This window comes from Geotrypetes seraphini, chromosome 4 (assembly GCF_902459505.1).
Source record: "Geotrypetes seraphini chromosome 4, aGeoSer1.1, whole genome shotgun sequence".
NCBI lineage: Eukaryota > Metazoa > Chordata > Amphibia > Gymnophiona > Dermophiidae > Geotrypetes > Geotrypetes seraphini.
The window spans coordinates 117,612,651-117,638,996 of record NC_047087.1 but is presented as its reverse complement, the minus strand read 5'-3'; the positions used below and the strand labels follow the sequence as shown (position 1 = coordinate 117,638,996).

Genomic DNA, 26,346 nt, shown 5'->3' with positions numbered 1-26,346 from the left:
CTGGCCCCCTGTTCGTTTACAAAAATTAGACAGTTCTAAATCTAATAGATGCTGGCACTGTTATCTTGATGTAGGGACACTGGATCATCTACTATTCTACTGTCCTTTGATACTTAACTTTTGGAAGTCAATATGGGGACAGATCAATACCATACTGGAGGCATCAATTCCATTGACGTATGAGGTAGTTATATGTGGAACGTTATTGCATATTAAGTCCCCCATGGACAGCTATAAATGCCGGCTTTTCCTAATTATGATTACTCGCAATTGGAAGAATTGGGATCGCCTTAGCTTTCCTTTCTGGTGGGCGAGCTTATGCTTAACTTATAAGTATGAGAAAATGAATGCTGACTTGCTGGGGCATAATAAGATATTCAAATTGGTTTGGGGTCCATTGACATCTTTTGAAGATTTGTTATAGTTGCCCTTTATATTTATCTTTATTTTCCATTGTATTGCACCCATACATCCGGGGGGGGGGGAGGGGTGGAGAAGAGGGGGGAGCGGGAGGGGGTATATCTTTTGTTTTGGTATTATTCCTGATGGTAATGATGGATAGGGAGGGAATTTTTATCTTTTGAATAGATTCTGATTATTTATAAGTGCTTATTTTATTATTATTATTTGTATGTAAATTGTATTGCAATTTTTGTTGGCATTAAAAACTGAATAAAGTTGAAAAAAAAAAAAAAAGAAAGAAAGGTCAAAATAAAGGGGATAGAATAAAAGGCTCATAATCGAAAGAGAAAAGTGTCCAAAAACCATCCTAAGTCAGCACTTGGACGAACATTGTCATAATACGTCCAAGTGCCGATAATGAAAACAGGTTTTGGATGTATTTCTAAACGACCTAGGCCTTCATAGTGCCGCTGAATGACCAAAGCTAAACGGGGCATTTCGGGAGGAGTGTCGAAGGCGGGAGTTGGGCGGGACATGGGCCGGCTTAGACTTAGTCATACAGCATGTATAACCGAAAGTTATACAGCCCAGCATAGACGAAACTTGGACGTTGTGACTTAGACCATTTAAAACATGGTCTAAGTCACAAAAAACCACCTAAAGTCACCAGATAAGCACTGCAAACACATAATACAGACCCCCACACACTACCCCAGTGATCACCAACCCCCCCAAAATCGTAATCACACTTTTAAAATTCAGCCTCCGGACCATCATCACCTGGCAGCCTGGCATAGGAAAGCCTAGTCGTCCAGCACAGAGGCGGCTTAAGCCATCTTGGGGGTGGATTAGGGACCCATGGAGAGGAGGACCCATGTCCATAAGCCCCTGTAATCACTGCATTGATACTTAAACATGTGCACTCCCTTATACACTCCCAAAACCCTTTTGTACTGCCATATCAATGGTTCCTGCAGCTATAAGAGCTATTGGGGTGGTAGATAAGTGGGTCTAGGGGATTCTGTAGGTGGTTTGGGGGGCTCACCATGACCTATAAGAGAGCTGTAGTGAGGAGAAGACATGGCACCCTTTTTATGAAGATCACAGATGTGCCCCATAAGGTACCCCACTATTTAGATGCCATGTTTGGGTGTGCAATCCATCACTTTGCAGACCCCTCCCACGTCCAACAGGGCTTGTTTCTAGGCGTTTTTGACTTGGACGAAAAGTTGGACGAAAATGTGGTATAAAGATGGACAATTTAGCGGCTTGGACGATCAGATCGGCAGGATGTATAGTTAGACGATTTTCGAAACAAAAAAATTTTGGACGTATTTTTCAAAAATGTGTCCTAGGCTGTTTTTTACTTTGGACAACTTGCGACTTAGACAAAAACGGAGTTAGACATTCCTTTCGATTATGTCCCTCCATGGCCATTAATTTCTGAGAGATCAATAATAATTTTATTCAAAATCACATAGGGCACCAATTTGCCTTCATTATTTTGTGTCAAATAATCTGGAGCCTGCCACTAATCCTCTTGTATATTTCAGGTGATTTAATGAAGGATGGGCCTAGGTACCTACCACTGCCAGAAATGTTTTGGAGGGAACTTTAAAAGCCTTTGATTAGGGAGGTTAGAGATTTTTTGGCTTCTGGTTGGAGCAGTTACCTTCTGGGGAGCAAGCTGAAAACCCCCCCAAAGGGTTTCAGGTTGGTATAGAATAACAGAAAGCTGCCTCTTACCATGGTTGGCTAGGCCTGGTAATAGGAAACCAGCTTCCCAGACCACCTTGGTCTGATCGTCAATATCCCTATGGAAAGTATTAAGATGGGTACAGAGCTTGGAGGACATTTGAGGGAGAAGAAGGTCAAGCTATGAACAAAGAAAGCAAAAGCAGCAGAAAACTTCAGGACCTCTCAAAGAATCATACATGAGTAAATATATGATAGCATGTTTTAGGCTGCATCTCACCTCATCTTAAGAAGCCCATACTGCAATGTGAAGGACCAGATCATGGTGCATTATGATTGCACTGTAAGGAGACAATTGATTATATTTTTGATCATTTCTGTTTGGGGGGATTTAAAGTAATTTCTCTTGATGCCTTTTCCCAAGGGTACTTACTTTTGCATACAGGGTGCCCACAAAAACACTCCTTGATTTTAAATGGTTACAAGACCAAAATTTATTGGAATATTCTTTCATCTTTGAGGCTACAGTTTCATCAACTCATAAAGTTTCATCTAGTATCTGTTGATTACATACACTCGCTGTGCGCCCCACCTGTTACTCGGCAAAATAGATGCAATAATCGAGCTCGAACCAGACTCTCCAAAGCATATCCGGCATGATCACGTTTATAGTTTCAGTGATGTGTTCCTGCAGATCATCCATAGTTGCGGGTAGTGGAGTTACGTACACTCTGTCTTTCATGTACCCCCAAAGGAAAACGTCACAAACAGTAATGTCCGGTGATCTCGGGGGCCACTTGAGGAACATCTGGTCAGTTTGTCACATTGCATTGTCTGAAGGTTGTAACTTTTGCACCAACTGCAGCTTATAAGGGTGAAAGTGCAAGCAATTGTGTAAGATCTTGCTAACTGTGCTTTTGGGGACTTGCATTTGCTGTCATCTTATTTATAAACATATTCCAATAAGTTTGATTTTATAACTATCGAAAATCAAGGAGTGTTTTTGTGGGCACCCTGTATTTCAGGTGCTTTTATCAAATATCACAAATACTATGTTTTGTGGAGTATATTTTATGAGTAATGTTAAGAGCTAAGGCAGAATATAGACACACAGAACTCAGTCATGGATTTCTATGCTGAAAATAATAAAACCAGCCATGCCTTGGCACAATACCTTAAAAATAGAATTAATCACTCCAGAGTTGCACAAATTATAGATTCAACAAACACAAATTATAGATTCAACAAACACCTCTCACAAAGATAGCTCAGCAAGTTTAATGTTATAACATTAGCATACGCATTCCGTCACCCGCAACTGAAAGCTAAACACCATCAATCAGATATCAAAGGAACTCAGGAGCTAGGAAACTACAGCTCCCAGAAGGCCAGAGTCATAGCAGGAAGTTGTCACATAGACAGACACAACTGCAGAGAGAGTTTTCTCCCTTCCCCCTCTTCAGAGCAGGGAGGGGCGAATTGGAGGCTGTTAAAACCAGGCAGCTGAGTCCCGGAGAGGGGGAGGAGAAAAGGGGGCTGCAAGGAGAGCCTCAGAGGCAGCAAGGCTTGCCTCTCCAGCTGAATTCTGATGACCTGGGCAAGGATTGGGACATGGTGGACATTTCAGATGAGCCTGAGACTACAGCTGAGAGGCAGCTAGAAGGCTGGGGACCCATGAACATTAGTGAGCCAGTTATTCCTGGATGGAGACTGGATGCAATGGACACAAGCTGAGCAAGTTTGGAAGTGGTTTTGCTATTTTTGTTTCTTACCTTTTTGCCTGAAAGTTTTGGGACTAAGTTTGTTTGTATGCTGAATTGTTTGAGCTTCCCAGAGCTAGACTCTGAAGTAGAGAGCTGCACGGGAACGGGGACGAAGGGAATCCCGCAGGAGCCGCGGGGATCCCACAGGTTCTCCCTTCAGGTCACGGGGATCCCATGGGGATGCCCCCTCGGGTCGCAGGGATCCCGTGGGGATGCCACATCGGGTTGCGGGGATCCCGCGGGGTTGGAGGCAGCCAGAGAGAGACTCCTCTTCTTTTCCTACCTGCGTCCTGCAGCACACACACTAGCCGACCGGAAGTCTAACCCCCGACATCAGAACTGGCGTCGGAGAGAAGGCTCCAATCAGTCAAGTGAAGGGTAGCGAGCAGATCTCTTCCTGGCCGGCTCGTGAAGGGCCTTGCAGTCCTTTTCCTCCAAGTACCCATGAGCAGTAGAAAGGCTGGTCAGAGGTGGCGTACTTGGCCGCTCCGTAGAGTGGGGGAGCAGTAGTGGAGAGCAGCGCCTACCCACCCTCCCCCCGGTCTTATGAATGGTTCTGCCCACTGGAAGCCGAAGTGTTCATCAGAGCCTTGCAGCCCTGCCACACTCATTCGCAGATGGACCAACACGGCAGGATGGCCTGCTCCAGCACCGTGCACACCGGGGCATACATGGAGCAGAGGAAAAACTTGAGCTCCGGTGAGCAGTGCACCTTCACCAGCGGGTAGAACTGGTGCACCTCCAGGCCGGCATCCTCCTGGTTCGTGTGGCCCAGCAGTTCCAGTTAATTACCAGGTAACAGTAACTGAAAAGGAACCAGAGAATCTGCTAGCCTGAAACCCAATCATACTTGGTTTGTTTGGACTTTTACTGCTTTATTTTGGTGATGCCAGTTATGGAAAAATGCTCAATATATAGGACCATGATGGCTGGTTGTAGGCAATGTCCATGCACAGGGGGATGAAGATGGGCTGGCAGAAGCCGTGGTCCTGGATGGAGATGCCCTTTCCCCATGGAACTGGCACGTCACCCAACAGTTCAGGAAGGGCAACAGTGGAGAGGCCGGACGGTGCCAGATGCCAGGGACAGGCATGGCGGGTGAATTGGAGCAAAACATTACTGCAAAAAAAAAAAAAAACAACAACTTGTGTGTGTGTGTGGGGATGGAGAAATCCTCAATTCTGTGGCTTGTGGAGACCAAACGGATCCGCTGTGCAAATAAAGTTTTCAGGACACAAGCTCATGGGCGCTCAGTATTTCCAAATAGGCCCTGCATGCTGCACGTGACTGGTGCAAAGCCTTTCCTCCGACGTCAGCTCTGATGTCGGGGGAAGACTTCCGCTCTGCTATATGTTCGTGCTTTAGGCAGGAAAAGAAGACGAGCCTCTCGGCTCGAGCTGCCTCCAACCTTTGCTGTTAACTGGATGCAAATGTGGGACACAGAAGGGGTCAAAGTGGGAGGCAAACACGGGACACAGAACTGGGGGAGGGAGTGTGTTTTTAGATACGGAACTTCAAGGCATGAACTTGAGAGAGATGATGAAGGAAGGTAGGGAAAGAGATGCTGAAGTGGGGTAGGGAATAGAAAGGGAGAATTGGGTGTGGGTGTGTCAGTGAGAGGGAAAGAGAAATGATTGTGTACATGGGGAATGGAAGAAAGAGAGGGAGAAATGTGATGGAAAGGGAACAGTGGGACAGAATGAAAGGGATGCAAGAGGGAGGAATGTTGGTGGGTTGGCAGGCAGGAGCGAAAGATGCTGCACATGGTCCGGGGGATGAGAGAGGGATAAATGCTGGACCATTGTAGGAGGAACCAATGGACAGCAACAGAAGAATTTACAGAAGATGGGAAAGCAGAAAAAAGAAACTGGGACCAACTTGATGGAAAAATAAGTCTCCAGATAAAAAAGATAACAAACAGAATTTATTGACTAAAATATGTTAGCTTTGGGAAATGTATATAGCAGATATCTCTGTATTGTGTTCAAAAGAAAAGGAAATGCATTTCTGGTTTTATTTGTACAGTATTGAAGTACTTGCTGACCCTTGCTGTGGCTGGTGGGGATCCCCAAGCACCGCCAGCAGAGGACCTCCTCTAGAGATGGCCAGAACTCCCCTCCACCAAGCACAGCAGTCGCTGGCAGCATCCATGAGCCACTGAGATGCCAGCATCTGTGACTCAGGGACACTACTACTACCTGCCAAACTTGGCAAAAGGGACCCCCCCGGCCAACTGCAGAGGAAGTCCTCAGCTGACAACTTGGGGATTCTTATCAGCTGAGTATTTATATTTTATATTTACATTAGAGGCTCTGGTAGAAACCCATTTGCAAAATATGTATTCTTCCCAATTAATATTTCCAAATTAATAAAGTCTCTTTGCTTATTTGTAAATGGGTCTCTACCAGAGCCTTTAATTAAATGAAATAACTATTTCTGAAGTTTATAGGGACGGGAGGGGACAGAGGGGATTCCTCACGGGGACGGGTGGGGGCGGAGGGGATTCCTCGCGGGGACAGGTGGGATATCTGTCCCCGCGCAACTCTCTACTCTGAAGCACTCAAGTACCTGAACTGTTGCCTTGGACTGTGTAACATTCCAAACTACACCGAGTTTGTGTTCTTCCCTCTCAGCGCAGCTGGAGGCTAATTAGTTAGAGATAAGATACTGAAGGAAGGTAAGATACAGAGGAGCTCCATTTGAATGAGTTCCCTATCTGCAGGTATTCTGTGGAAGAGCTTCAAGATTAGCAGTTTTCCTTTTTTTGGTTTTGTAAAACTTTATTTTTCATACTGCAGGAGTTTCTGTTTGCTCCTCTCTCCTGCTCTTTCCTGGTGAGGGAATGTTGCTGGGACTTTCCTAATCTCAGAGGGCTGGTGAAGAGGACTGAGGTAGAAAGACTAAAGTCCAGCCAAAGTCTTGTATGATTTTGTGTTTTGAATTGAAGCCAGGCTGTTGTTTGTGAAGCCAGTGTGGCCAGGTTAGCCCAGCGCTCTATGTTTTGGTTCTTATACAAAATGTATTGAAAAGTACAGCAATCTGCTAATAATACCAGGGCAGTTTAACCAGAGGTCAAAAATAAAAGTGCACCTTTATTTTTGGACATTCCTGGGTGTGTGCGTTTTTCCTTGCCTATCCTCACTGAGAACATTGGACCTTATTGTTTTCACCCTAGATGGTTGCCTAGATAGCTTGAAGGATTCCCTGGTTGAAGGGAACGTGCTGGGAGCAGTTACAGTCGCGAGGAACCCAGATCGCTGCGGTGATCAGGAGTCCGTGGGTTGCGACAACCTCCATCACCTCAAAAACCTCCCCAATCCTTTTTCTTATAAGCTCTATTAACCCTTTCTTACCTCCTCTTATAAACTTGTCAATCCTTATTCTACAAACCCTTGATATCACCTCATATATTCCCTCCCCCTCTCCCCCATCCCCAATTCACCCACACCACCATCCAATAAATATTACCAGCAGGTGACATCAGCTCAGTTAATGTTATATCACACCAGATTAATCGGGTGTTCTTCTTAACATTAGCAATCGCATTCTGTCATCTGCAACTGAAAGCTAAACACCATCAATCAATAATCACACATCTCAGTTTTATTGGAATAAATGTTTGGCTGTAGCTTTATAATCTATCTTAATATTATCTCCACTTATAATACAATCTGTGTCCAAAACCAACAAACCCCCCCCCAGGGAGCTATTTGGTGTCGAAACTAGCTCCCATTAAGGGCTCCTTTTACAAAGGTGCGGTAGCGGTTTAACGCATGTAATACCGCGCGCTAAACTGCCGGATGCGCTAGCCGCTACCACCTCCTTTTAAGCAGGTGGTAGTATTTGGCCAGCGCGGGGGTTAGTGCGTGATAAAAAGTCGTGCGCGTTAACCCCGCTAGCGCGCCTTTGTAAAAGGAGCCCTAAGTCTTTAAACTTATAACATTCCCTCAAACATGACCCATGGTGATGCCAGGCCATGCTTCCCCTAGCAGAGGTGTCACCTATGAGTGTTACATTTCTTTATTAACTGCTCATCTGCCAGATCCAACTGGGCCAAACCCCATTATCCGTCACAAGCGGTGACAGCCTTGAGCTTGTCACTGCTCCCCCACCACATAAGCTGTGGTCAACAACTTTAAAACAATTCTCCAATAAATCCTAAAGAGTACCCAAATAAAATTGGCCAAATCTATGCCTGAAAGGTAGACAGCATCAGGACAATAACGTCAGGGAAAACAGCTGTCACAAACTCATGAGACACCACTAAAGCTATCTGTAACTCCAAAAGCTCAGTATTAATCCATCTATTCAACCACTCAGTAGCAACCATGTCCCAATCTTCTTTACACACTCTATTATGGAAACATAGAGGACCAAGCAAAAAAAAAAAAAAAAGGGGGGGGGGCATTAGGGAAAACACAGTATGAAATCCTCTCCCTTTGCTGAACAAATGTCAGAACCCACCAAAAGAACCAGAAGTAAAGCAGAATAGGAAAAATACCTTTGCTGGAAAAAGGATTAACAAGAACCACTCCAGGTACCCAAACAAAACAATCCATATTCCATGCCCCACTAGAATCAGAAACAGCTAAGAAAATTTTTCCCAGCCCATTAACCACTTAGTTTGGACACCTAAGTCCCACTCAGCGTTAGGCGGAACTTAGGCGCCCTTCATAGAATCGGGGCCTTAGTGCTCTGGGCTGCGGTAGAAACTTCTACCATGTCTTAGTAAAAAGGGGAACAGTTTGTTTGTTTGTTTTTTTAGCATAGACAAGTCTGTTAATGAAAGTCTTCATTTTTTTTACATTTGTGTTTGCAAGCGATTAATCAGTGGATGAGGGCAAATCATCTAAAATAAAATATTTGGAAAAAATGCAGGCCTTGTCACTATCAAGTTACCTCGTTACAGATATCCCTTTGCATTTTGTTGTTGATATTTCAATCCCAATTGAGAAAATTTGAAATTTAGATTCAGTCTTAACCATGACGTTCCGGATGTAAAAAGTGGTTAGTCTTATTTTTCAAAATTTAAGAATGGTTAGAGAATTAAGAGATTATGGGCCCGATTCTATATAGCTCGCCTAAAATATCGATGAAGACTAGTGTGGTACTAGACACAATTCCATAAAAGTTAGGAACATTGTACAGAATCAGGTTTAGCACTGCCTAAGTGACAGACACTGCTAGGGGTCCTAACTTTAGGCACATCGTACTTATGCCAGCATTTTTTTTGCTTAAATACCTGTGTCTAATTCAAAAAGAGGCACCTAACTTGTAAACACACCAAAATCCACCCCTGGTTTTTGGTAGGCAGCATGGACTAGGGTCCCTACTTTTTATTGAATTGCGTTTTTTTGAGTTAGGTGTCTAATTTTCAATAAGTCCAAATAACATCAATTATGAGGTGTTAAGTGTCAACTATTGGTGCCAATTAAACATATTAACCAATTAACCCTCCCTTTTTACAAAACCGCGGAAGTGTTTTTTTAGTGCAGGTTGGCACGCTGAATGCTCTGTGTTGCTCCTGATGCTCATAGTAACTCTATGAGTGTCGGGAGCAACGCAGAGCATTCAGTGCACCAGCCTGTGCTAAAAACTGCTTTCGCGGTTTTGTAAAAGGGGGTAAGTTAGGCATTTACATTGGCTAGGCATGCTGATGTAGGTGTCTTCAATTCGGTGGACAACATAGAATTTGCCAGTATTTGAGTACAGCTAATTTCAGGGTTATAATTCAAAGTCTAATCACTCCTCATTTCAATTACTGTAATAGTCTACTTTTAGAACAACCAAAACATTTACTGAGACTATTAGTGTTTGCACAGAATACCAATGCTCATGATTTTATGATCATATTTCAAATGTCTTGATTAGGTTTCATTAACCTCCAATAGTCAAGAGAATTATTATTATTTTTTTTGTAAGTTTCACAAACTTGCCTATGTATGTCATCAAGGGTATTAAGATCAGTCTCCATGGCTCTGTTGGTCATGTCATCTTTTCACATTGCTAAATTAGAGAAATATACGAGGTTGTTGGCCCCAAGTTGTAAAATTGGTTGCCTTCTACTTTGCAAGCAACATAAAATTTGTAGAAATTCAAAAAGGATTTGAAAACTTTTATTTCAACAGACTTTTTACTGAGTACTTAAGATGCAGAAATTCATCAGAGCATAACAGTTGTTTTGCGGCATTATGTATTATTTTTATGTTGTGTTATAAATTTCTGATATTCTATTATACTGTATATTTTTTATTTCTACTTTGCCGAGGATTGTGAGTAGTATGGCTATGAATGGTTTACATACTTAAATAAATAAATAAATAAATAACCCAGTGGAATTAGGCTACACTCAAATGATATTAAGATCCTGATTCTTTAAGTGGCATTTAGATTGGAAGCACCTAGCCAATTTTTGTGCAAAAATCATAATTGTTTAATTGGCTTAAATGGCGTGATAATTGAAAACACTACTAAAAGCTGATCTAAAAAAAAACCCCAATGAAAAAACATTACAGTTTCACATGCAAATCAGAGTGGTGCCTACCAACGCCTACACCGAGTCACCTGTGCACACCTAATTGCATAGTGGGTGTGGTTAGGGGGTGGAGTTTGGGCATAGATTAACTTAGGTGTTGGTAGGCATCTGTGTTAAATGCCAGTAAATTACGTCAGGAAAACATTGGTTTAATGTTCCGGCATCTAACATTATGATGCCTACTAAAGCCTAAGTTGAATTAAGCGGCACTAGGTACGATTCTATAAAAGACACCTAGTGGTTGATTGAAACCATGCTTAATGGTGCCTATCCATTAGGTGCAACTAGGCACCATTTATAGAATTACAGCCTAAGTGCTTACTGGCTAATTAATTATTTTTTCATGTTTAATTGGTTTTTAATGGCTCTTTCAATAATCAGTGCTCATTGTCAATTTAAAAAATGAATCCCCCCCCTTTTACTAAGCCACAGTAGAGGTTTTTACCACAACCTGGAGTACTAAATGCTCCAAAGATGCTCTGATGCTACTAGAATTCCTAAGAGCGTCAAAGCAGCGTCAGAGCACTCAGCGCCCAGGGCTGCAGTAGAAACCTCTAGCGTGGCTTAGTAAAACGGGGTCTATGTTAGGTACCTAGATTGGCTAGGTGCGTCAGTCTAGGCACCTAACTTTAGGCATCTTTTATAGAATTGGGGCCTTATGGCCATGCACTAATTGCAAAATTAGTGCATGGCCATTAATAGGATACATAAGAACATAAGAGATGCCGCTGCTGGGTCAGACCAGTGGTCCATTGCGCCCAGCAGTCCGCTCACGCGGCGGCCCTTTTGGTCAAAGACCAGTGCCCTAACTGAGACTAGTCTTACCAGTGTACTTGTTCAGTAGGAACTTGTCTAACTTTGTCTTGAATCCCTGGAGGGTGTTTTCCCCTATGATAGCCTCCAGGAGAGCGTTCCAATTTTCCACCACTCTCTGGGTGAAGAACTTCCTTGCGTTTGTATGGAATCTATCCCCTTTCAACTTTAAAGAGTGCCATCTCATTCTCCCTACCTTGGAGAGGGTGAACAACCTGTCCTTATCTACTAAGTCTATCCCCTTCAGTATCTTGAATGTTTTGATCATGTCCCCTCTCAATCTCCTCTGCTCGAGGGAGAAGACGCCCAGTTTCTCTAATCTGTCACTGTACGGCAGCTCCTCCAACCCCTTAACCATCTTACTCGCTCTTCTCTGGACCCTTTTGAGTAGTACCGTGTCCTTCTTCATGTACGGCAACCAGTGCTGTACACAGTACTCCAGGTGAGGGCACACCATGACCTGGTACAGCGGCATGATAACCCTTTCCGATCTGTTCATGATCCCCTTCATTATCATTCCTAGCATTCTGTTTGCCTTTTTCGCCGCTGCCGCACATTGTGTGGACGGCTTCATCGACTTGTCGATCAGAACTCCCAAGTCCCTTTCCTGGGAGGTCTCTCCAAGTACCGCCCCGGACATCCTGTACTCTTGCCTGAGATTTTTCTTACCGACATACATTACTTTACATTTATCCACGTTGAATCTCATCTGCCATGTCGATGCCCATTCCTCGAGCCTGGTTATGTCACTTTGTAATCTTCATAATCCCCCTGCGTCTTCACTACTCTGAATAACTTTGTGTCATCTGCAAATTTAATTACGTTGCTCGTCGTAACTATGTCCAGATTGTTTATAAAGATGTTGAAGAGCACGGGTCCAAGCACCGAGCCCAGCGGCACCCCACTGGTGACGCTCTTCCAGTCTGAGTATTGCTCATTTACCCCCACTCTCTGTTTCCTATGCTCTAGCCAATTTTTAATCCACGTGAGTATTTCTCCCTCGATTCCATGGCTCGCAATTTTCCAAAGTAGTCGTACATGGGAAATGCAGCATTTTTACAGCTGCTCTAAGAGTGGGAGACCCATGCACTAAAAACTTCAAAATCAACTGGGCCAAAGGCAAAACTAAACCAAAATCCCAAAGCTTAACCTACAAATCACGTACATATATCAATCCCTCCAAATTCTGGAATAAAACAGACGCTACAATCCAAGAATGTGACCCCAAAGACTTCATCTCACAATGGTGCAATATAAGCACAACTACCCTAGATGAGCTAGCCCCAATACAAACAAAAACCAGAATCAGTAGACGATCAGACAAATGGTTCGACAATGAACTACTCCTACTCAAAATTCAATGCAGACGACTAGAAAGAAAATGGAGAAAAAGCAACTAAGAACACACAAGAGCAGCATGGAAAAAACTAAACCAACAATACAAACTAAAACTAAAAGAAAAAAGAAAGACATTACTACACAAACCAAATAGGCATAGAAGCCCAAGACACAAAAAAAACTATTCCAATTACTAAAAGAACTCACAGACACCAAACCCTACCTAGCCAAAAACGACAACCCTCCCCCTTCAGCCACCCTTTTAGCTGAATACTTTAAAAACAAAATTACAATTGCCAGGACAAACTTCGCAGTAACCCCATCCCACCTAGAAGAGATCACAATGCCCCCCACAGAAAAAGAATCAGCTGCAGCAGATAGAACCTGGTCCCACTTCTCCATAATACGATGGTCCAACCTTAACAAACTCTATAAAAAATACAGCTACACAGCTTGTGACTTCAACCAATGCCCTCCATACATATTAAAAAACCCCAGCCTCCTCATGCAATGGATACAAACCATGCTCAGATGGCCTTTTCCCACAAGACCTCTCCAAAATCATCGTCACCCCGATCTTAAAAGACTCAAAAGGAGCAACAGATCAACCATCCAACTACAGACCCAAAGTCTCAATTCCACTATATGTCAAGCTAATGGAAGGCCTCATAGCTAAACTCCTCACCAACTATCTAGAAAAACACAATTTGCTCCACCCTACACAGTCTGGATCCAGAACCAACTTCAGCACTGAGACACTACTAGGCTCCCTTCTGGACACAGCTAGACAACACCTCAGCACAGGCACAAAAAATGCTGATTATTCAACTAGATCTCACCATAGCATTTGACCTGGTAGATCACAACATCCTGCTACAAATGCTATATACAATAGGAATCACAGACATAGTATACACGTGGTTTCAAGGATTCCTACAATCCAGGACTTACAGAGTAAAGACAAACAAAGAAAAATCAGAACCATGGTAACCCCTGTGGCATACCCCAAGGATCGCCTTTATCCCCAACACTCTTCAATCTCTACATTGCATCCCTCGGCACCTACCTAGACAAAATAGGCTTAACCTCCTATAGCTGTGCAGACGACATCACCATTCTCCTTCCTTTTGATCAGTCAATGCCCACCATGACAGATACACTACACAGAACTCTAGAAACAGTGGCAACATGGATGAAAGGCCACAAACTAAAACTGAACCCAGACAAAACAAAATTCATTCTTCTTGAAAAAAATAAAACCCCAACCATAACATATCTAGTAATAAATTCAATCACATACCCGATTCAACCCACTCTAAAACTTCTGGGAATGACGATAGACAGATGCTGCACCATGCAACCACAAATCAACAAAACAATACAGAAATCATTTGCGGTCATGAGAAACCTAAGGCAAGTTCGAAAATTCTTCGACAGAAAACAATTCCAGTCCTAGGTCTCCTTGACTACTGCAACATCCTATATCTCCCCTGCCCCGCAACAATGATAAAACAACTATAACAGTACAAAACACAGCACTGAGACTAATCTATTCACTAAGAAAACACGACCATTTCACCGAGGCATACCTCGACTCACACTGGCTCCCAATTTAAATTCTACTGTCTACTGTCATAGGGGAAAATATCCTTCAGAGATTCAAGACAAAGTTAGATAAGTTCCTGCTAGATCAGAACATACGCAGGTAAGGCTAGACTCAGTTAGGGCTCAGGTACTTGACCTAGGGGCTGCTGTGGGAGCGGACTGATGGGCACGATGGACCACATGTCTGACCTAGCAGCGCCAATTCTTATATTCTTATGTTCAATCTACTAATCGCTACCCCAGCCTACAAAACTTTCAGAAAAGAAATAAAAACCCTGCTATTCAAGAAATCCATGAATACTAACTAAGACCGTATGAAACATTTCAATCCTCTGAAGCAACCTACTCTACTCTGTAACACCTCTGGACATGTCCAGAAATCCTCTTCTGTAATCCATCTTGAACCGCAAGGTAATGGCGGAATAAAAATCACTAATGTAATGTAAAAGTAGCACAGGCCACTTTTTAGTGCAGTTTAGTAAAAGGGGCCCATTCTATTTATTGCCCAACTAGCACTTATGTGTGAATCTAACATTCATGCATAAGAATAACCTTACTGGGTCAGGCCAATGGTTCATCTAGCCCAGTATTCCATCTTCATGGAGGCCAATCCAAGTCACAAGTATCTGGCAAAAACCCAAATAGTAGCAGTATTCCATGCCACCAATCCAGGGCAAGCAGTGGCTTCCTCCATTTCTGTTTCAACAGCAGACTATGAACTTTTCTTCCAGGAACTTGTTCAAACCTTTTTTAAAACCAGCTACATTAACCGCTCTTACCACATCCTCTGGCAATGGGTTCCAGAGCTTAATTATTCTCTGAGTGAAAAAAATATTTCCTCCTATTGCTTTGTACAATGTTATAGAATGAAGAAGCAAGTATCTTTTAGATGCACAGAACTGTTTTAAAACATTTGAGTTTCAATGTTCACCAGTTTTCAAAAATTATCCCATCAAAAATACTCATAAATTTATACCTGCTATTTAGTATACGCAAAATATTGAGGAAAATTTACACAACTGAACCTTCTTCAAGAGTGTTGGGTATTATTATAGATTCTTCCCTTTCTTTTCATCGCCAGGTAAACCATTTAACTAAGAAATGTTTTTTTCAGTATGTGTATTTTGAAAAGTGTTCGTCATCTGTTTTATCAACATCATTTCACAATACTGGTTCAATCCATTATTTTGGCACAACTGTAATTCCATATATGTGGGTCTAAGCAAAGGAAACGAAAAAAGACTCCAGTTGATCCAAAATACTGCTGCAAGATTAATTTTTGGGAAAACAAAATACAATCATGTATCTCCTCTGTTGAGGAGTTTACATTGGCTCGCTTTTCGATTGAAAGTCCAGTTTAAATGTGCGTGTATTGTTTTTAAGATTCTACATGGACTTTTTGATCCCTTGATTCCTTTATTTTTAAACTCCATGAGATGTTCAAGTTATAGAATCATTCACATATTCAAACTTTATTTTCCATCCATAAAAGATAACAGATCTGTCAGCAAAATTGCAAATTCTTTGCATTACTTATTAACTGCGATTTGGAATGATTTACCCTCTCAGCTAAGATCTTGCTTATCACTTTTGTTTTTCCGAAAAACTTCGAAGACTGTTTTGTTTCAACTGTTTTTAGCAGATAACTTTTAATGAGGATAGCTTCTTCATATAATTACAATTATTGTTAACTGAGTCGAGCCCTGTGTGCCAGGAATGATTCGGTATATAAGTCAAAGATGTAGGCCCTCTTTTACAAAGGTGTACTAAGCGTTTTAACGCGGATTTAGCACGTGCTAAATAAACACGTGCACTAACCGCTAATGCGTCCATAGGATAACATGCACATGTTAGCGTTTAGCGTGTGCTTAGCGCACCTTTGTAAAAGAGGATTTAGATTAGATTAGATATGCTTTTGACAATCTAAAAACGTGTGTAAATCTAAATCCCGCCCCAGTTCTGACTCCAGGTACAGTTGTACTTGGCACAAGCAATAAATGGTGCCTAAAGTTAGGCACCTAGATCAGTGTGCCTAGCTGATCTAAGCACCTAATTTTAATTATTTAAAAACCTTAATTGGCACTCATAACAAGCAATTAGCACCACATAATTGGCTTGAATTAAAATTAATTGGGAAGTAGATGCCTAACTCGGTAGGCGCCTACCTTTTTCAGGTAGGTGCCTAGTCTACGATGCCCATCAGAAAGTAGGCATGGTTAGGGGTGGATAATGGGCATATTTTGCATGCAAGCATCTAAAGTATTTAGAGCAAGAAATCACTGGCATAAATAGGGTACGCCTAAAGTTTAGATGCCTACTGGTGCATAAGTCCACTTTATGTGCCACTAGGCGTGATTTTATAAATGGTGCCTACTTTAAGCTTGACATGCGCTAAGTGATACATTTGTAGGCACCTATAATTTAGGCACCGTTTATAGAATTGGACCCTTAATACTTTAATGTAAGCCTCTACACTGAGGGGCTTGCTGGTAAGTAGGCATGGTTGAGTGCAGATTTGGGGCATGGTTTGACTTAGACACTGATAGAGGTCTACCTTAGGTGCACTCATTTAGGCCAAGAAAACCCTGGCCTAAATGGAAGTGCACCTAAGGATTCAATGTCTACCAGCATCTAAGAATGATTAGGCACCACTAGGCACAGTTCTATAAATGGTGCCTAGTGCATGATTGGCAACTGCGCTGAATGGTGCCTAATTGTTAGATGCTGTTATAGAATCAGGGTCTAAGGGCTCTCAGGCTAACCATGCACTAATTGGTTAGTTGTGCTAACCAATTAGCAAAGAGCATCCTACTCCCTGCCTCTCAACACACCCCTGCACTAAAAAACAATTTATTTTTTAGCACATGGATAGCGCACACTGATTCCAAAACTGCATGATAATACCTGAAGCACGCATTGGTGTTTACAGCAGCTTAATAAAGGGCCCCTATGGGTGCTAAGTAGTATTCTATAATTTAAAATTTGCATAATGTGTAAATGCAAAGGTGCGTTCAAGTAGGCTGAAGAACTACTTTCTCCACAGCTTTAGCAACAAAACATAAATTAGATATTGGTCTATAGCAGGGATCTCAAAGTCCCTCCTTGAGGGCCACAATCCAGTCGGGTTTTCAGGATTTCCCCAGTGAATATGCATTGAAAGCAGTGCATGCACATAGATATCTTGCATAGTCATTAGGGAAATCATGGATTGCGGCCCTCAAGGAGGAACATTGAGACCCCTGGTCTATAGTGAACTGGATGCAAGCAGTCCAAAAAGACTCCCTAGTAGACTGGTCTCACTAAGGCATGCTTCTACTTAGTAGGGACCACCCCCCTCCTGCTAACTCTGATTACCCATGAGTAAATGTAAGGGCTCAAGCCTATGGATAGGAACCCTTAACCATTTTGTAGGTAGGTCTAAAGTGTAAACATCAACGGGCAGAAATCTATAGGGCAGCTTTACATCCCTGAGTCTCCCCAGGCTCAAGTATTCCCCTTGACATAATCACCACCATCGACTTTCAGAGATTCTTCACTATTTTTCACAAATTTAGCTAGTGAAATGTTCTACAGAAAGCATAGAAGCGCTTTTACTCATTGCCCTTTCACTTAACAAAGTCACTAACAAAAATGCCTGAATAGAAACATAGAAACATAGATGATGACGGCAGATAAGGGCCATAGCCCATCAGGTCTGCCCACTCTACTGACCCACCCCCAAGTCTACTATCCTAGGTATCCCACTCCTGATGACAGGTTCCCTTGGTTTAACCCTCTAAGGGATCCCACATGGGCATCCCATTTGCTCTTAAATTCTTGCGCGCTGTCTGCCTTGATCACCTGCACCGGGAGCTCGTTCCAAGGATCAACCACTCTCTCGGTGAAGAAATATTTCCTGGTGTCGCCATGAAATTTCCTGCCCCTGAGTTTGAGTGGATGCCTTCTTGTGGCTGAGGGTCCTTTGAGAAAGAGAATCTTTTCTTCCATCTCGATACGGCCGGTAATATACTTAAACGTCTCGATCATGTCTCCTCTCTCTGATTAGCTTTCTTGATCTGACTTGTATAGAATATAGGCAGAAAACACAGGAGATGCTACCTTTCTATTCAATAAACGAGACTGAACACCAATCAGTCACCTTCATATAGAATTTATGCATATGATGATATTTGTCAAATGACGCGCCTGTGTGCTGCTTTCTTCCAATGCATTCAGCCCTACTAGTCTGCCTTTACAATAGAGCAAGCCCCTCATGGTACCAATCAGTAGGGTACCTATTACATCCAAAGCATCACCCAAGGAAATATTTCACATCCGTGCCTTATCTACTAGAGATAAAGAAGGAAAATCTTCCAGAAAATATGTGTTAAATGGTAAAAGTGTCAATAGATCAATCTGAGAAATGCCCTGTGTGTAATAACAAAATTCAATCTTTGGGGCAGCAGCCTGCACAGCACTAACAAATGAGAATCAGCTGCATGATAATACCAATTTTGCCACTAAGAACTAGATTCAGCTGGTGACCCATTAAGCAGGGGTGTCCAACCTGCGGCCCCGTGAAGTATTTTGTGCGGCCCCGGTTGAGGGTGAAGCAGTGTTTTCCTCTGCTGCCCCCAGGTGTTTACCATCTTGCCGGCTTCCTCCTCTGTCTTGCTGCAGCGTTTGCGCATTTGTGCGGCCCCAGAAACATTTTTTTCAGCCAATGCGGCCCAGAGAAGCCAAAAAGTTGGACATCCCTACCTTAGAGGGAACACTGCTCTCCATATATGGGCACCATTCTTTATTAAAAAAAGGAGGGGAACAATAAAGGTCCTTTTGAACACAGCAGGGCATGACCCCCTTAGAACATAGGAACATAAGAATTGCCATACTGGGACAAATCCAAGGTCCATCAGGCCCAGTATCCTGTCGCCAACCCAGGTCCCAAGTACCTAGCTAGATCCCAAGTAGCAAAACAGATTCTATGCTGCTTATCCTAGGAATAAGCAATGGATTTCCCCAAGACATCTCAATAATGGCCTATGGACTTCTCTTTTAAGAAATTATTCAAACCTTTTTTAAACTCCGCTAACATTCTACGGCAACGAATTCCAGAGTTTAATTACACATTGTGTGAAGAAATATTTTCTCCGGTTTATTTTAAATCTACTACTTAGTAGCTTCATCACATGTCCCCTAGTCCTAGTATTTTTGGAAAGAGTGAACAAGTGATTCACATCTATGCTTTCCACTCCACTCATTATTTCATAGACCTCTATCATATCACCCCTGAGCCATCTCTTCTCCAAGCTGAAAAGCCCTAATCGCTTTAGCCTCTCCTTATAGGGAAGTCGTCCCATCCCTTTTATCAATTTTGTCGCCCTTCTCTGTACCTTTTCTAATTCTGCTATGTCTTTTTTGAGATACAGCAACCAGAACTGCACACAGTTTTCAAGGTGCGGCCATACCATAAAACGATACAAGGGCATTAAAACATTTTCATCTGTGTATTCCATTCCATTCCTGATAATTTGCTTTCTTAGCAGCCACCGCACAATGAGTTGAGGGTTTCAGTAATAATCCTTTCCTGGGCAGTGACTCCTAACACAGAACCCAGCATCACACAGCTATAGTTTTGAATCCTCTTTCCCACATGCATCATTTTGCACTTGCTCACATTAAACATTATCTGCCATTTTGATGCCCAGTCTCCCAGTCTGACAAGGTCCTCTTGCAATTTTTCACAATCCTCTTGTGATTTAACAACTTTAAACAACTTTGTGTCATCAGCAAATTTAATTATCTCACTAGTTATTCCCATCTCTAGATCATTGATAAATGTGTTAAAAAGCAGTGGTCCCAGCACAGACCCCTGGGGAACCCCACTATTTACCCTTTTCCATTGAGAATATTGACCATTTAAACCCACTCTCAAATATTCCATTAACATATGAGGCTATAATTTGTGGAACAATTTTACATGTTAAACCCACTTTAGATAAGTATAAAAGTCGTCTATTTTTAATTCTTACAGGTATAGCCATTCAATTGATTACAAGTAATTGGAAGAATCATGATAGAATAAATTATACTTTCTGGTGGGTGAATGTGTGTACTATATACAAATATGAACGAATTAATGCAGAGTGTAGGGGACTTAGTGGAATATTCAACAAAATTAGGTGCCCATTGACTACATTTGTACAAATATAATACTGTATTTTGTCTTATTTTTTTCTTGGTTTATTTATCTTTACACATCCAGGGAGGGTGGGGGGTTGGGAGGAAATATTGATAATGATATTTTAGGTAACTTGGTTTCATTTTATATTATTTACTTGGTTCTTATGTTATTACTACATGCAAAATAATGTAATTATTGAATGATAATTCTGTTATTTATATAGATATTAGTGTTATGACTGAATGCAATAATATACTGCTCTTTTATTTATATAACACTGTTCTTGTTTAAAAATCAATAAAGAATTATTTTTAAAAAAAACCCCACTCTCTTTTTTTCGTCTTTCAACCAGTTCACAGTCCATAAAAGGACATTACCTCCTATCCCATGACTTTCTAATTTCCTCAGAAGTCTTTCATGAGGTACCTTGTCAAATGCCTTTTTAAAATCCAAATACACAATATCAACCAGTTCACTGTCTACTAGCTGCCTCTTCAGTACCTCTGTTATTGATGGTATTATACACACCAAATATACATCAGGGATTTATAGACCCAAAAATTCAAAATAATGCAACATATTAAACAGAATAGTAAATGCAGTGTTCTAGAAATACATGCAGGTATTTTAACACTTGGCTCCCAGTTAGTCCTAGTTCCCTAGTCCAGCATCTTCCTGTTGATCATGTTCTGCTATATCTTTTTGAGATAAGGTGACCAGAATTGAACGCTATACACAAGGTGCCTCTGCATTGCTCCATGATGCGATGCAGAGGCATTATAAGATTCTTAGTCTTGTTTACCATCCCTTTTCTAATAATTCCTAGCATCTTGTTAGCTCTTTTGGCTGTTGTTGCTCAATGGGCGGACGGTTTCAGAGTATTGTTTACAATGACACCCCGTTCTTTTTTAGGGGGGTTGGTTGCAAGGATGAGGATATACTCCTGATGCAGCCTGTGGCAAAATGGGGATTCCCTGTCTGGTTAGTGGGACACGACAGTGCGCTGGTGAAGTCTGTGAAGCTGACAGATAAATGTCATGGAAAGACCTGCTTCATTTTGCCTTGCTACAATGGATGAATTAACAATCAAGTATTAGAGTTTAAGTAGAACTGCTTGAACTGTGTGTGAATATTTTTTTGAGCTGATTCTCTTTATGAAAGCTGATTACCATTGTTGGGGCCTACTATTATTGTTGTTTTGATGAACTATATGTGGTTTTAAACATCAGACAAAGTGGAGGGGTGTTTTTTTTTGACCTATGAAGACAAACTTGATGTTTTTTCTCCACTTTGTATTTTTTATTTATTTATTTTTTTTGGTATATGGATATGGATGTATAATTTAATAGGTTAGGCTTATGAAAGGGGTTCTAGTGAATATATAGAGCATGCTTTGGAGTTTAAGGTGATTAATCATGCTCTTTCATTTGATTTTTAAGTAATTGAAATTACCCCTTATTATACTATTGTGCAATCTGCCAGCTTTCCTAATCTTTGAATTGATCATGCATGTGGTGCCTGCATCAGTGATGTCACTTTGAATCACTGACAGCCAAGCTTTAGGGGGGATCAGGGCCGGCTCTGGATTTCTACAGCTGGCGGGGCTTGAGGATGGCTGCCAAGTACAGAAAAGTGCATCTGACTGCCGGGTGGGCCTGAAGCAAAACTGGATGGATACAGGCTAGCTTAGGTCCTTCTGGATTATACCCTTGTCTCAGGGTACCTCTCATCCAGAAGATCAACAACTACAGTACATTTACTTGAAAAAACATTGGTTTTTCCACCTCCAGCAGGCTGGCCTACCTTTCTGACCAATGAGATTGTGACATTCAATAGTAGTAGAGAACTACTGAGCAGCGATTTGATCAAATTTTTATTAACTCGATTAAACTTGAGCACAAAACGTGAACCTGTGGGTTTTTGAGGTTGTTGAGCTTGAATCTGCAGTCTATTTGCCTCAAAATATGAATGATACAATATCAAATGTTCCAGGCAATGCTGGGTAACTCCACTATTGCTTTACTTGTATAAAAATTAATCTCTAATTGGGCACTTGCCAACTTAGGTGCAAAGTCTGCATATATATTTTACCTGTAGTCATTGCAGCAGCTTTCAAAGGGACTTTCACTTTAAAACTAGACACAGGAATATGTGGTCACTTGAATCTTGTTTTTATGTGGACAGACATTTGGCTGAAAAGTACACACAGATTTGAAGATACAAGCTATATATATAATTTTATTTTTTTTATACAAAATATGGTTCTCTGAAATAACTCTCAGTGCAGCTAAAAATATTTGTGCTATTGAACAATATACTGACTTTTAGCAAAACTGAGGGTGGGTGATTTTCATATGGCCAATTTATGTAGCTTAAAACACTGTTTACATTCAGGAATTACTTTGAAATATGCCTTCTAAATTCTGCAGCACTCAAGCGGCAAACTATACTTCAGGTTTTTTTAAGTCTGTTTGCTAAAAACTTAAATAGGAGTATGAAAGAAACTTCAACTGTATATGCATTTATTTTTGTATCACTAAACAGTGATCCTTTTGGATTCAAAAGTTGCAAAGAGCGAACGTTTCTATGTGTTCACACCCACCAAAGTTAATATGTAGTTACTGGTTGCCTTATTCCACGCTACTGCATTATCTTTTCACATACAAAAAGAAACCAAAAGCGTAAATAAAAGTTTAAGACCCAGGAAGGCTTTCAGGCTTTCACAAAGAGAAGCTACTTACAGTATGCCCGTGATCAGTATGAAACTGCATTATTCACTCTTCCCAGTACAGCATGCCAGACAGAGATAATCCCACAGACAAGAAGGAGAGGGTGCAAATATCGAGCAGTTCCAGTCTGCGAGTAATCACTGGAACTTGTACACCACGCTTCTCCGTCATCGCTGTTCCATTGGAAATCAACTTCAAATATCTAAAACATTCCTGGAATTAAGAAATACTCACTCATTTGGCACAGTCACTTGCTTCCTGCTATCTCTCTGGCTGGCACTAGTTTACAATGGATGGCATTGTTTTGTTATGAGAATTTTTTTTTTTTTCCTCAGTGCCCGCAAGAGGGAGGTTGAGTCATGGAGCAGTAATGTGACTCTTCAAATTAAACAAGTGGCTAAGAATAAGCAACCATTTGTAATGGACAGTTTCTCATCGTGCTTGCAAATGTAGGCTACTAAATCAATGTTTCTGTTCAGCACTGGGTTTCTGGCAAGTAATTTCATCACATGAGCAAACATTTATATTTAGCGCAGGTACTAAAACCGGAACATATAGATTTCTTCCATAACCCTTTAAAGCCCTGTCCACTACAAGCACCACCATAGCCTCAGAACAGACATTTTGCATACTGTTCTGGTGTCCTATTGATTACAAGAGAATACACACACACACACACAAAAAGAGTGATAGACCTGTTAAAGCTAACAAAATGCTGACCTGATTATTGAAGCAATAATATGTAGGATAGTAAATATTTCCTGTGTGTTTTAAAAATGTTCCTCTCTTCTTACCAAACTTATCTTTACCATTATAAGAAAACTTTAAAGAGGCTAAGCTAGAAAATCCAAGAGAGAACTACACTCCCCCCTACTTCTTTCTGAATTCTTTACAGCTCTCACAGGGGTGGGGTGAACAAGACGTAGACTTGTGGCAGAGGCCAGAATCAACTATGCTGCATTTGGGGAGTAATTCCCTCTAAATGTGTTTTACCTAAAATCAGTTCAGCCAGCTCTCCTTGAAATTCAAGTACTGACCTCATTTATTTTATTTTTATTTTGAATGGCGTCTGAGTTTTTCCTTTCCTTCCTTTATTTTTTATTTTTTCCCTTTAAAATGAAAACAGTGGGGTTAGTACAGTGGTCTCAAGCTCGCGGCCCGCCAGGTATTATTTTGAGGCTCTCGGTATGTTTATCATAATCACAAAAATAAAATAAAGCAGTTTCTTGATCATATGTCTCTTTAGCTATAAATGACAATATTATTATTAAAACTTAGCCAAAAGGAAAGATTTATAAACTATAAAGAGTTTTACCTCATGCAAAATTGTCATTTCTTTAATAAGACATGAACTATTTTTTTCTGAGGCCCTCCAAGTACCTCCAAATCCAAAATGAGGCCCTGCAAAGAGTTTGAGTTTGAGACCACTGGGTTAGTAGTAGTATATAAATGCCCTAAACTTCACAAACAATATTTACATTCAGTGGCAATAGATTTCAATAATTGATTACATTTTAGAACATATGGGCTAGCAAACCATAATATCTCTGAGCTAATTTACATACTACACCTCTCATTTCCCTATACGAGGGGCTGCTGAAAAGTTCTCAGCCCAACCAACAAAGTTGGGGCAGTCTCCATCGAGGGCTATACACTTGGGGCTCCTTTTACTAAGGTGCGCTACTGTTTTTAGCGTGTGCTGCACTGCTGCTACGCACCAAGAACCAATGCCAGCTCAATGCTGGCGTTAGCGTCTAGCGTGCGCTAAGCGCGCGCTAAAACCGCAAGCACAGCTTACTAAAAGGAGCCCTTAGCTCGGTGATTCTCCACTTTTTTGGTTCTGTTGGAAAAATACGGATTGGAAAAAGTGTGTCAATCATGTGACGGTGTCGGTTAGAGAATCGTGCCTCTGGCAAAGGTAGGTGCCAGAAATATAGGCCAGGGTTTTCCAGGCCTACATTTCTGGCATCTACCTTTGATGTGAATCGAGCCTCTATAGGTGCTTTACAGCACCTAACACCGCTTCTGACATTAGCCACGGCTACTGTGGCATTAGGTGCCATAAAGCGCCTATGCTGATTTTTTTTTCAGGCTCCGGTAGGCACCATGAAAATCAGTGAAACATGTTGTTTAAACGGTGTTTATCATTGAGCTTGGGCGCCTACCTGCGCCATTTAGAGAATTTGGGTCGGTGTGCAGTATAGCCCTTGAAGGAGACTGCCCCATCTTTGTTGGTTGGGCTGAGAATTTTTCAGCGGCCCCTCATATACACAGGGCTGTCATTCACAACAGATATGCAAACCAATCTATTGTGCCTAACTGGAAATGCACTTTTCCATCTTCAAAATAAAATCATACCCAAAATTTTATTGCTGCTTTAAAGTAAATTAATATGTATTAAATTAGGTACCTAGCATTGTTAGTTTGTGTGATGTTTTGTTAGCAGATGGAACTGTAGTAAAACTTGTATAAACTTGTATAAAGTAAACTCTTATTAGGATGAAAGGTACCCTGTACAAGTCATACTAATTTAAAGTCCTAGCACGCAGAAGGTGCAGTAAATTCAGCATAATAGGAACAGGATGGCAAAGCACAATTGTATAAGCAACCAACAGTGTTGTGGCATAGACACGTTATCATGGAATTCCAAGTATCTCAATTGGGGGGAAAAAAAAAAAAGCCTCGGCTGCTGGCAGCCCTCGATGGCCCCATTTTGTAAGGACTGCAGTTGTACTGGCATTGTGCTGCTTCAAGGCCTCAAACTGACAAATACTACACTGTATATAAAGGCCTCCTTTCAAAAGATGCATATGTAAAGTCTGTGGGTAGTTTTGCCAGCAGGCTTTACATCAGTTTTCAAATGGAAAAGTTTCTTTTTGAAAACTGAGTTGGAAAAATATGCACAACCTGCCCCTGCTATCTGTGCCAGTTCTTTTCCAAGTGAAACTTATTCGCATACTGTTCCCCGCATCAACCCTGCTATGTTATACTGAACCTCCCCTTTTACAAAACCGCATAAGCGGTTTTTAGCGCCAGATGGCACGCTGAATGCTTTGTACTGTTCCAATGCTCATAGAATTCCTATGAGTGTCGGAGCAGTGCAGAGCATTCAGCGTGCCAGCTGGTGCTAAAAACCTCTTGCGTGATTTTGTAAACGGCGGGGGGGGGGGGGGACGGGGGACAGGGGGTGGAGGAGGGTGAGTCTTATATTCCACCTGCACCTATTCAATTTCAGGATGGATAACATATGAAATTACAATCCAAAAGAAAATAACATATCACAATCTTGATGATCAATAAGTA

At 41.5% G+C, this 26,346-nt stretch overlaps 1 protein-coding gene across 11 annotated transcripts in view; it reads right to left on the bottom strand.

Annotated features, from left to right (window-relative positions):
• ZBTB20 (zinc finger and BTB domain containing 20) overlaps positions 1-26,346 on the bottom strand; it is a 1,614,058-nt gene that overhangs the window by 814,312 nt on the left and 773,400 nt on the right. The window contains exon 1 of one of the 11 annotated variants that reach the window (XM_033940844.1): positions 23,278-23,350. The exons of 9 other annotated variants lie outside the window; for them this stretch is intronic. The gene's annotated coding sequence lies outside the window, so the exon portion shown is untranslated. Of the gene's footprint in view, positions 1-23,055; positions 23,211-23,277; positions 23,351-26,346 lie in introns of those variants that run through there. One more of the 11 variants, XM_033940842.1, reaches the window with a different exon arrangement.